General features: G+C 36.7%; 1 pseudogene; it reads left to right on the top strand.

The window, feature by feature from the left end:
• The first annotated feature begins 472 nt into the window (after nt 1-472).
• On the top strand, nt 473-8,011 carry LOC117720052 (selection and upkeep of intraepithelial T-cells protein 1 pseudogene; annotated as a pseudogene).
• Nucleotides 8,012-13,296: the final 5,285 nt, after the last annotated feature.

The following is a 13,296-nucleotide window of genomic DNA, read 5'->3' as shown; positions in this document are numbered from 1 at the left end:
CCCAATAACTAGTACATGGGATATCGAATATTTGTCTTCAAGGCTACCAGTGCTGACTATAATAGTCCAGTTGCCAATTAATATGAATAAAAGTGTCGGTCGCATGTCCAGATTTTTCAGCCATTATTCTAGGAACCAGACTGAAAGAAGACATTGTGCTGACTTAAAAACAAAAACATGGGATTATGGAGGAGATGCAACCATGCAGCTAATATGACTAAGAATAGGAATTTCTTAACCAGACCTAGGGGGTTGGGGCTGGATGAATATGGTTGGGAAGATGAGACAAGGAATATTCCCTTAAGAACAAAAAATATTTGATTCACCTAAGTTAAATCTTAAAGAATAAAGAAATTAAAGAATATAAAATTTAAAAAAATTTCACAAAGTAAAAATGAGGACAAAGAAAAGGGCAAATGTGCCTCCAGGAAGAATAAAAGCTTCACACGAAATGTAAAGAGTATTTCTAACGATGACAGGAAAGCCTCTTCGTACAGGACTTTTTGAAGTGGAAAGCAGTGCATCTCTTTTTACAAGGTAACACTCCTCTGAAATCCTCACCTCCCCATGGCCTGCTGGAACTGGCCTGCACCCTGCTTCCTTCATGTCCTCTTGAATCACTCAGCTATACATGTAAGGATCTGCTATTGCCTGGCACTGCTACAGAGCTTGCTGATATGAAAGCAACAAGAAATAACGTATGCAGTCCTTAAGAAATAGTTATTTTAATGATGTAAAATAAAACTAGTATGTATTTTTAAAGTGAAAGTTCCCATTCATTAGAAAAGTGTATTCATTGTGAATGATAAAAAAAAATATTTGTGGCAAATCATAATGCAGTTACAAGGGAGAATATCTCTGAGGCTTTTCATATTTAACTGAATCAAAACTGCACAAGATCTTAACATTAGCTGTTTGGTAACACTGGCCACATCTCAATGTTCAAGGCCTGTTTGTGGCTAGCAGAAAGCACAGTGAACAGAGTGGACTAAAGAACATTTCTAGAATTGGGACAACTCTGTAAGATAGGAATAATCTCAAAAATTCCTCACAACTGACAGAGAGATCCATTGTCTGAGAGTTAACATGATACACTAACCTCTAAATAAATTATTACACTAAGATTTAACAAGTTCACAGCTCTTTCTGAATCATGGTATTATCTCAGAATGTTTTGTAAATGATTCTTTCTAAGTGGTGGTTCACATTTTGGACATAAGACTAAATATGATTTTCCTGCCTTTTGTGTCTTAAGATTTCTTTGCGATGATAGCCAAGAGATAAGAAAGATTTACAATGATTATTTTTAACTTGTGAGGTTTCTGAAGAATTCTAAGATTGTGTGGATACCAGACAAGGGAGAGATAAAGGGCAGTGGGAAATCACTGTCTAAGAGCTTAGCTGGGGCCTCAGGTAAGACAATAGCTGATGGGGCTCAAAGGAGCCAGGAAATAGAGAAACATCAGGTTAAAATCAGTCTACAAGGGCTTCCCTACTGCCAACTCTTCACACAAACCACCCAGAAGCCAGCAGGCTTTATAAATCTAGAAACAAATGAAATGAAATAAAACAAAACAACACAAAACAACAACAAGAAGAACAAAGGTCTATCCTAGAGAAGTCAGGCTTAATAGCACAGTGAAGAAAGAGGGATATCACTAGAGAGGACACGCCACCAAGCAAAGCCACAAAGGACATTACACAGAGTTCTGATACTACACTGGTTCCTTTGTGGCCCTGCACTACACTGACTGCATGTTGATAATCCTTTGTAGCAAAAGTAAACGCACCAAGAGCTAATACATGAAGTTTCAGCACTCCCAGATATTTTAGAACATTATTCTTCAGTATAAATGATGACTGGCCAATAAAGCTTTATCATGTATTTGATAAAATCCTATAGCACAAACAAGAGTACCAAAGAGAAAATAAAAGATCTAGAGGCTTTTTGTAGTTTCATTTTATGTTATTGTCGAGATTTTAATTACAACATTTCTCCCTTTACTTTCCTTTCTCAACATGCTCCCACTTACATCCACACTGTCTTTCAAACACATGGCCTCTCTTTTCACTAGTTGTTACTGCAAGCATATATGTATATACATATGTATTCATAAAATTAACCATCTCGGTCCATGTTACATTACTTGAATATGTTTTACAAGGCTAATCATTTGGCACTTGATTACCAATCGCTGTGATCTTTCCTCTCCTGGCCCAGCTTTTCTCAATTGCCTACATTTATTCATGTAAGGTTGAAGCCTTCTGAGCTTTTCCCCGTCCACTTGGGTATGTCCACCAGTGTCATCCTTGTTCAGCTCATATTTAGGCAGTCACAGTGGCAAGGCTTTATGGATCTAGCAAAACTTTTAATGAGTAAATTGGACCAAGGGTTTTAAAAGAAGAAGAAATAAAACAAGAAAAATAAAAACAACTTTTTAAAAAAAATCTAATGTTGCATTCAGTTTTATAATGAGATGCTCTAATTTAATATGGAAAAAGAAAAATCTGAGAGTAGGATTCTCAGAAATAAAGAAATGTGATTTCCAGCAACTGTACTAGGAGGAGGGAAAGAAACTAAAGAATATTTTGTAGAAAAAAAAAAACCAAAGATAAAATCTCATTCTTTTTTAATCAATCTAACAGATTTTGGAGAAAGTAAATAAAATGGGAAAATTTTATTTTTAAAAAGACAAAGGTTAACAAGTTAGATACGTATGCTTTCATATAAAATGGAAGAAAAATTACCTGCAGGAGAAAAGAATGCTTTAGCAAATGCTAGTGGACAGATGACAATGCAGAGATATCTTCAAGTTTCCTGTAAGGGCTAAAGAAAGACATTGGCAAACACACCAGTCCTCTTTTCCCTCTCAGGAAGTTATTAAGAATATAGGTCACCAAGAAGAATGTCTATGACAAGAAATCAAAAAATATAACATTCAGAACACAGTGGATCCAGCTTAGAAATGCAGTGAAAGAACATTCCAGGTGACAGGCACCAGATGTACACAGAGAGTGGCAACTTAGGACCAGAAAATAAATAGATTAGATAGATAGATAGATAGATAGATAGATAGATAGATAGATAGATAGATAGACAAATGAGAAAAAATTTAAAATCAATAAAAGATATAAGGGAAAGTCTTGGGGCAAGGAGGAAAAAGATGGTTCTGTGTTGAGTTAATTGCTGTTGAGAGTATATCTTATGGAAAGAGATCAAATCAAAAAGAAAGGCAAAGAAACTCCATGTAAAACAAAAGATTTAGAGCTTCACCATCACTGTGGACTGCTGGTGAATGATCATCTAACCACTACCAGAAAAAGTATTTTGTCTTCAAATTCTTATCAAATGACTGATCATATAAATAGTTCTAGTTTCTTCTTAGAATCCACGACAGGAAGCTGTCAGGAGCAGACAGGTCTCTAATCAAAATGAACATTAATATATAAATATTTGTAACGTCAATTCTGTGGACTTCTGACGTTTTGAAAACCAACTATCCATGTAAGGTAACCTGGACTGTTGTCTGTTAACTCCTCTCAGCTATTTTAAATAAAATATGGAAAACACCCTAACAATAAACTCGAAGCCATGAATTTGCTATAGTCCCTTAACTCATGGGCTAACCATCCCAAATCAGTTAAAAAAGTTAAAGAAGGACTGGGTCTAAGCCTTGTATTCCTAAATGTGTTATACAGGCACAATGCCCATGAGAGTATCAATATTCATCTCACTTTTATATCAATAAGAAGCTCATGTCAATGAAATCCTTAAATTTGAAATCAAAGTAAATTCTGTACCATTTAAGAAATTATAACTTCATCTTGAGAAATTGAGCATCCTTGGAGTTACTCCAGTTATGTGGTGACAGCCACTAGGCAAGAATTGCCTCTTTCCATCTACAGACAAATTACTGTCCAGAAAAGGACACACTTGCAGAATAGTTGACTGACTATATCTGCCTAGACAGAGTAATCAGCCCTTAATAATTCTGCATCACTAAGGTCTGTCAGATAATTCTGGGCCAGAAGGCTGAAGATTTGATGCTCCAACGGTTGGTAGTATAGGGGCTTTCCAGGTATTCAGCGGTCTCTATAAATTGGCTAAGTTTTAGAAGCTATGCTTAGTGCTTCCCATAATTTCAGATAACTCAGTCATTTTGAACTTCTGACAGGGTTGAAGACCTATAGTCTCATAGCCAATCCTGGCTATTTACTTTGAGAGAAAAGATCTGAGGGGATGGTTTTCAGCTGACATTCATTCTAAAGCCAAGAAAAAAGCCAGGTTCAAAACTAAGTGTTTTAGTTAGGAGAGATGACAGAGGTTCTGGATAGTCAACAAAATGATGGACTGGGTATTAGGACTATCTTGTACCTCACTGGTACAATTAGGAATAATTATGCTCTAACTGTATTTTGAGAAAAAAGTTTTATTTTAACAGGAAGGGGGATATGTAGGAGGAGCTAAGGGGGAAGGAGTACCCCTTAAAAGGAAAAGACGGAGTAAGGAGAGGAGAAGATGAAGGAGAGGAGAAGCTAGGTGATGAGAGAGAGAAAGAGAGAAAAGAGAGGGGGACATGGAGGCAGATGTTCACGTGTCTCCACTAGTCAAACATAGTTGATATATCTAGGTTGGGTATTGGGTTACACTTCTGATTGAGCATTACCAAATTTATAAAGCCTTTGATTAACATTTAAAAAAATTGTATAAAAGCAAAAAGGAAAAGGGGGCATGGGATAGGGGTTTCCTAGGGAGGGGAAATGGGAAAAGGGGATGGCATCTGAAATGTAAATAAAATATAAAATAAATAAATAAATAAATAGTTCTAGTGAAAAAATTAAACAAAAGGTTATGTTGGCAATATCAAAATACAGAAAGGAGTATGATGAGCTAAATATAATAGCATGGCTATTGCTATATTACAAAGTAAGGAATCATAGAGGCTGGCTATGTTTATAAAAATGATCAATATACCTATATCCCAAAATTATAGACTTAATGAACTTGAAAAAATGATAGATTCATCCTGGGATAGAGTGTGATGCTTAGTTTATTACCTGAATGAGTATCACAAAATAATCAAATATTGATGATAAAACAAGAAATGACTGGGTATGTTAGCTAGCAATATAGAAATGAACACCATAAAAGATAAACCAAGTTAAATGGTTCCAAGTAAAATTAGAAATGGTAAGGATATTGCTTTCACTAGAAAAGGCTTTGTGCCATAATCATGTATTGTTTAACCACACATGTTATTATGTGGTAACTATAACAATGACTTTTTTTACTTTTGAGAATATAATTACATCATTTCTCCCTTCCTTCCAAACCTTCCCATATACTCCTCCTTACTTTTTATCAATTCTGTGGCCTTCTTTTTTCTTTAATTGTTCTTGCATGCACGTATGTATACATTATATTGTATTTTATGCATATATTATATATATTATATATGGTATGTTATATATAATATATATTATAATGCATAAATATATTCCTAAATATAACTTGTTCAGTGAGTTTAATGCTACATATACATATGTTTTCAAAGCTCATCATTTGGTAATGGATAACCAACTGCTTGCTCTTCCCTGGGGAGACTGTTTCTCCTGCTCTCAGTTTTCCTTGGTTACCTGTAGTTCTTTCTGTAAAGTTAAAGCTTCCTGAGATTTCTCTGTCCACTTTGACATTGTATTTTGATATTGTCCTTATTCAGCTCGTGTTTTTGCAGGATTGTTGGTGTGACTTTCAGGGTGTAACTTCTGACATTACTAGAAGACACAATATCACAGCAAACACCGTGATTCTCTGACTCATATAAAATAACTTTTAACATTACTAAAATCAGTGTTTCAATGGAAGCAGTCTGACTCTAGAGGCCAGACACTTAAAACGAATTACGTACCTCTGCTGAGAAAGATTTGGTGAAAAGAAACAAGAAAAATCCTTTTTAACATGTAGCATTCTATCAACCAAGGGCCTTGTGACAACAGTATCAGCAACATCTGGAATCTTACAAGAAATCTGATTGTAAGCATTATGCACATATGTCATGTTTTAGTGCAGATCTCAAACGTTCCCCCAAAGGATCCTGTAATGAAGGCATTATCCTCATGTAGCCATGTTCAAAGGTGGGGGGTTTTTGAAGGTAGCTAAACCATAAATGTTCCAACTTCGTGAATGGAGTAATTCATAGAATGAGACATTGGACTAGTGTAGAAACTTTAGAAGTTAGTAAGAAAAAGCAGGCCATTAGGAGCATGTTCTTGGAGAGTATCTTTATCCCCTGACCTGTACTTTACGTCCATGCCAAAAGCAATTTAGCTGGATCACATACTCCAGCCATGATGTTCTGACTCACCATAACCTAAAGCAATGGATCCAAGATAACACAATCTGAAATCTCTGAAACTGTGAGCAAAATTTGTTGTTCTTAGTTCATTTCTCTTAGGCAGTTTGTCATAACAATACGAAGCTGGATAACAAACTGATAACATTTGTCCTCACCCAAGATCCACTGAATAAGAACAGCAGAGGAGGGGGAGTAAGAAATCTGTTTAACATTCTCTGTGAGAGATTTTGATGCCATAAATTTACACAACCATTGAAAATTCTCAAAATCATTGAGAATGAACCTTAAATTGATAATAAGGAAAAATTCTCAGGAATGGGTCAACTACATTCTTGATTTTCAATGAACATTTATTTTCATAAACATAGTGTGTGTGTCTGTATGTTACAACATAGAAAGTTTCCAGAATTAAAATATTATTTAATCATATTTACTTACCAAAAATAAAAAATAGGTGAGAAGTTTTAGAATAGAAATGTTCTCTAGAGCAGGACAGGGATCTCACCTGTGACCTGGGTTACAGCAAGCCTCCTGGAAGGCTAGCAGTTCTCTCTCTCTGGTTAGGGGGACTCCTGCATCCCTGGTTAGAGCAGTCCTCCTGTGTCCCTAGTTAAGGCAGATCTCCTGGGAGACAGGCAGTCTGTGGGGTGTGGAAGAGGGGCAGGCACGCCCATCTGCCCTGGTGAAGGTACAGACTAGAAGGAAGATGGGCTTTGGCAGAGGGGATGGGTCCTGTGTCTGCTGGACTTCATGGGGGTCCTAGCTGAGGCATGGATTAGGGTGGGGGTCTCACCTGTGTCCCTGGTTACAGCAAGCCTCCTGGGAGACAGGTAGGCTGTGGTGTATGGGAGAGGGGCAGGCACACTTATCTGCCCCAGGTGATTTTACTCCTGTGTTCCCAATCAGCCATAAACTTATGGGTACAGATTCATGTGCATTCTCCTAATATCAAAGGTGTGAGAGTGAAGTGTCACTCTGGAGGTTGGTTCCCATGGCCTCTCATGGAATGGAGAGACAGCAGTGGGGACATCATTCCAGCACATCAAAATCCCATTCACAGATCGAAGACAAAACTGTTCAACATGAAGCTATCCCTTCTCGCTAGAGACAGCTCCTTCCAGAAAGTCATTTGCTGCCTTCAAAACCCTCTGACAGGCCAAGAGGGAAAGACAAGTGTTATCCTATCAGATACATTTTTTTATGGAATAGGATTTGTAAAATGATTTTGGATATAATATTACTTGTGATGGTGTTCTCCATCTTGGTTTCCAGTTTTTTGCTACATCATGATCATAACTGTTGTAGGTGCACATGGGATGCTACTTGGGTCATAGACATATTAATAATCAAATTTTCAGAGGCGTGTGTCATGTCTGTCATGGTGTATTCACGTATGAAACAAAGATTTCCTGTTTCAGATGCACATTTTGAATTGGATACTTTGTGGGTGGAGGATGTAAGTGTAATCCTGTGCTCACTGATGGTTTCTGTCACCATGCTCATTTCCTATACATACTTCAGAGTGAGAGACTGGTGTCAGCATAATCGTCATGTGAGAGACTTCCCCAGCAACTGCTGGAAACAGATGCAAAGACTCACATTCAAACACTAAGCAGAGTTCAGCAGATCCTGCAAAGGAAGGAAAAGGATTATAGGAAACAAAGTGGTCAAGGACACCACAAGAAAGCCTACAGAATGATCTAACCTGGACTCATAGAGGCTCACAGAGACTGAGCTGTCAACCAGGGAGTCTGAATGGGACTGACCTGGGCCCTCTTCAAATATGTTACAGTTGTGAGCTTGATCTCCTGGTGGGACTCATAAGAGTTGAAGCAGGAGCTGTCTCTCAATCTGTTGCCTCCTTTTAGTGCCCTTTCCTCCTATTGGATTGCTTCATCCCTATGTAGGAGGAGAGGAGGTGCCCAGTCTCACTGCAACTAGAAATGCCATGGCTGGTTGATATCTGTGGAGGCATGCCCCTTTCTGAAGAGCATTGGAGAAGGGATTGATGGTGGTGGGGGAGTGTGGTAGGGGGGAAAGGACCAGGATGAGAAGAGAGAAGGAAACTGTGGTCTGGATGTAAAAATGAGTAAATAAATTAATTAAAAATTATTTTTTTAAAAAAAGAAAAAAATGTTTTCTAGACACTCAGATGGAAACTAAAGACAGAATTGGATATCTATAAAGACTCAAAAAGTAGACTATAACTTGGATTAAGATTCAACTAGACATACATTGTAGCAGAATCATTCCTAACAATCTCCTTCCAGTGAGACAATATGTACCTTGCTAAAAGATGTGAGTGTGGCATTCCCACAACTAGACCAGCAATAAATGTGTTAATTACCAAAGCAGACTACATTTCATCCTAATGAAGACTATTCTATTTCTAGCTAAAAGAAGCCAAATAGTTCTAAATATGCTTGTTGTGCTACTCACGTTTGATTTTCATAAATCTAAGTATAAACTAATCTATTTAATGACAGTCTTGGATTTGCTGAGTCCATTTGTCTCAAATTCTTTCTGGATCACATTTTGATGTGAAAAATCTTCAGGTTACAAGAGTTCTCAGTACTTGAGATAAAAGCTATTTGTGTATGAAAAAGTTCAGAAAGCATACAGAAGGGGCAGAACTGAAAAGCCCAAAGCAAAACTAAAAGGGAAAAACTGGGAAGAGCGGATGACAAGGATGGTTGGCTGTGGTATGGTTCAAGTTCAAATTAAAGAATAAAGCCGATAAAAATGACAAGAATGCAGGGGAAAGACAGGAAATGTCTGTGTCACCCAAGAAACCCGAGGACTAAGGCATAAAATGAAATGGACCTGGAGAAAATGGAGACTTAACAACCGCCATTACCTTTGATTTATATAATCCAGGGTAAGTGCCTGTGGGAGCAACATTCAGTGTGCATGGAGTTTCAATTCTTTTAGCCATTCTCTTTTAGGAAGATTTATGTGCAATAGCATTTACAGGTTAAAATTCCATAGCGAGGATGAAATTTAACAGTAAATATTGCCTACATGCAATCTTGAAAATTTCAGCACAAAGTACTGAGATTGTTTTTAAATAATATAAATTATTTTTAAAGAATGTACTAGAGCAAATAGCAGTCAGTCCATCTTATGTCTCTAATGCCAGTGTGGCCACAATAAATGACCTTTTTATATTCTTCCTTTTCCACATCAACAAATATAATAACTAAAGATATAATAATTAAAGTCTGTGTGTGTGTGTGTGTGTGTGTGTGTGTGTGTTTTCATGGAAAAAGAAGTCATATATTTTTTACTAGTAAAAATTAGTAATTTACAAAATATTGACCTATTTTGAAATTTAGATAAGCCAGGAGTTTCTTCTACTTCCCATATACAGCTACATCTTTCTTGAGCATACGTATTAATATATCATACAGTGACTGTTTTTGTTAATATCAGTAATACTAATATTTCAATTCAATATCCATACCTATCACCACTTAAAGGCTTCCAAATATAAATTCTAATCTTAAGATTATTATCAAATAGTAAATTAATCACAAATTGTCAAATATTTAATTAAAATTATATGTAGCAATCAATTCTCTCCCTCTGTTTTTGAACACAGTCAGCACAGTTGCTCTTACTGATTCAACAACAGGTTCCTGCGCCCACACAGTTGGGTTCTCTGCATGAGTGCTGCACAGGAATGAACTAAGGTTCTTAAAAAGTGTTTTCTCAGTCTTTCTATATTGAATCCACTTGCAGATCCTTACTGAATGATGTAATTGATCTTTTGTAATGTTCAAGTTTTTAGTCATCAGCAAAATAGTCAAGACAATTCTCCATTTTAGAAGCCTTATATTTTGGATGAAATAAAACTTGATTGTTATAAAATAAGAGAATGAGAATTATACCAAGAATCAATAATAAACATTATGATAACAAATGACAAGAGTGTATCATTAGAACACAAATACAGTGTCAAAAACATGTCTGTATCTGTCAGCAGTGCTATAGAGCAGAGACCAATAGATCCCTGCAGTGCACTTGTTCTGGCTAAATCAGTGTGCCACATGACCAGGGAGAAACTTAGATTCAAAAAACAAAAACACAAAACAAACAAACAACAACAACAAAAACAACGGAAAGGGATGCCTGATGTTGACCTCTGCTTCTTTGAGCATCTGCATGCACGTATGCACACATGCACACATCATACAGTGTCTCGGTACTTTTCTTTTTATTTCAGAGTTTCTTGCTCCTAGTAATACACTGATGGCCAAGGAATCAGTGTCTTTCTTCAATTACAGGATTAGAAAGAGATTTAAAAGTTCACCTGATTTTTTTTATAACTAAATTTTTGTGACTTCTATGTCTATTACCCTGCACAAAGCCTCTGCATGAGTAGATGTACCATACAATAATGAGACCATACTTCTATTGAGACACAATATGCTTACAAAGGTAACCCGTACTCTTAAGATACAATCTAACAATCACTCCCTTTGGTATTTGTCCAAATGAGGTGAAAACTTATTTTACAACCAAAACAATGAACAAATAAGATGTCCTTCACAAAGTACATGATTAATTATACTGTAGTCAAATGAGACTGAAAATAAATACCAAGCTGTTTAAAGATATACAAAGAACTTAAATACATGTAAATGAATGAAACTCATCTGAAAAGATTACCAACTGTGTAACATTCTAGAAAAATAAAACTGTAGATGCCAGTAATTACCAGAGTTTGGGTGAGAGGGGGAGGAGTAGGCAGAGGAGATTTTTATAGCTGTGACAATACTCACTGCTGTGATAGTGGATACATATCATTTTATGTTTGACAAAAACAACAGAGTATACCCTATCCAAACTGACTTTGCTGTTAGCCATGGGCTGCCGGTACTGATAGAATGCTAGTGCACATTCTTCATATGTAAGAAATGCACCCTCTGGTATAAGATGTTGATAGGAGAGGCTATGGAGTTAAGGCTGTGTGTGTATATAGTGTCAGGGGAAATATGGAAAACTTATATACTTGCAACTCAACTGTCCTATAAGCCTAAAATGCCTCTGAAATTATAAAGTCCACTAAAAATGAGAAACATTTCCCTGATGGTCTGAAACTGAGCTCCATCTAGAAGTCTTATATTTGTTAAACCTAACAGCAGTGTTAGAAGTTAGCTGGAGTATTTAGTTACACAATTTGTGAATGTCTTAATACATAAGCATATTTTGAGCTTCCTTCTCCCATCTCAGAAGGCATATCTCATGATCTGTCCAGTCGAGACACCCTGCCGTATAGACAGTGAAGTAGAGGTGGGCACCCTAGAAATGAATTACTGCATTCCCTACAGTTTGGCTCCATCTAATGAATTTTGGCATTATAAAAAATATTTTCACATCAACTTCTAGCTTTTAAAATGAACATTCTTCCTTTACATCAGGTCTCCATTTGACCACGGGCTTCTTTGTTTACATGTATATTGTTTTCATAATTTCATTAAGGCCCTGCCAAGTCAGAAATTGCTGTTTCAGTTGTTTGGGTATTCCTTATGGACTGCAAGTGACATCAGAAGAACACTCCACATAAATGCTAGTTAAAATATTCTTCTCCTGTCTCAGATATTTTTTAAGTAGTACATCTGACCTTTAGTGCAACATGCTTTGTTTTCTGATAATAGGGCTATCTCTGAGAAGCTCATTTACATGGTATCACTACGAATTTTGTATTTTATTTATTCAAGGAGCAATCTCTGTCAATCTCCACAAGGCCATGATTAGAATCTCTATATTACTGAGGCCACCTGTCAACACAACTGTGCTTGAATAATTACATTCAGCAATCTATAACCCTGGGCAATTTCACTTGCTACAGCTATTCCTATGCTGAGAATTTTAGGTATCAGCACATAACCAAGCTAACAATAAAGCTTGCAAAACTGAACCTCTTATCTGCCAAACACACCTCTGGATACTTGTATCTTAGAGAGAAGTCTATTATAGAGATGCTAACACATATACACCCCCACTGTCCCTCTATATACATACAATATTATTGATGGTAGGTGCCAACTAAGGGCTGTCATCAGCTGTAATCGGCCTATCTGCCAGAATAGATTTAATTTGCTGACATAAAGCAGTCTCACTTGTTATATACCTGGGTTAAACTGATGTCTGAGAAGTCTCAGAGACTCATAATTCCCACCCTGATGACTGACTATCAGTCACTGATTACAGTGGACATTGGGCACTTTTCACTTTACTCTGAGATCTTCACAGGGGCTTTTATTAAAAGGTTTTTCTTCAAAGTCCAAAGCCAAGATAGAATATCTCAACATAGCATCCATTTTTAATGACTCTCAAACTAAAATATAAACCCCTATTCAACCTGCATTAACTCTCAGCAGGATTTTAACAATTGGCCTCTCTCTTGTCTCTCTGTCCATGTTAGATACAAGTCCCTGGTGTAACCATGTTAGATCCAGGAGAGTGGGGACTTTAGAACATGATGGCTAAAATGGAGATCGATGAAATTAAGAGACAATCCAGGCTCTCCTTCATCCCCAGAATCCTGTGACAGCTCCCTCCATGTTCTAACCCCTCCTGCAAAAACAAGGCAAATTGGGGGTTCTATTATTTATTTTCAGTGAACAAAAAAACCCTGAGGGGAATGCAGGCTGTCAAGTATTAAGAACAAGTGATGCAATTAGAAACCAGAGTTTGGGTCTTAAATTTCTCTGTAAGGAAAAAAGAAAGAAAGAACAAAAGTTAGAAATCGGGAGACAGGGAGCTTTAGAAAACACATATTCTTAAGCAAAATCTGAGAATTCAGACCCAGCCTTCTCATTCAGATTTCATTTGTTTCACCCTTGGAATAAAATATAAAGATGCTCAGAAATAGAAGCAAAATTGGCAGCCTGCTACTGGTGTAAAATAGGTCCAAACACAATAAATGACACTT

Source organism: Arvicanthis niloticus, chromosome 14 (genome assembly GCF_011762505.2).
Source record: "Arvicanthis niloticus isolate mArvNil1 chromosome 14, mArvNil1.pat.X, whole genome shotgun sequence".
Taxonomy (NCBI): domain Eukaryota; kingdom Metazoa; phylum Chordata; class Mammalia; order Rodentia; family Muridae; genus Arvicanthis; species Arvicanthis niloticus.
This window is presented reverse-complemented; position numbering and strand designations above follow the sequence as displayed.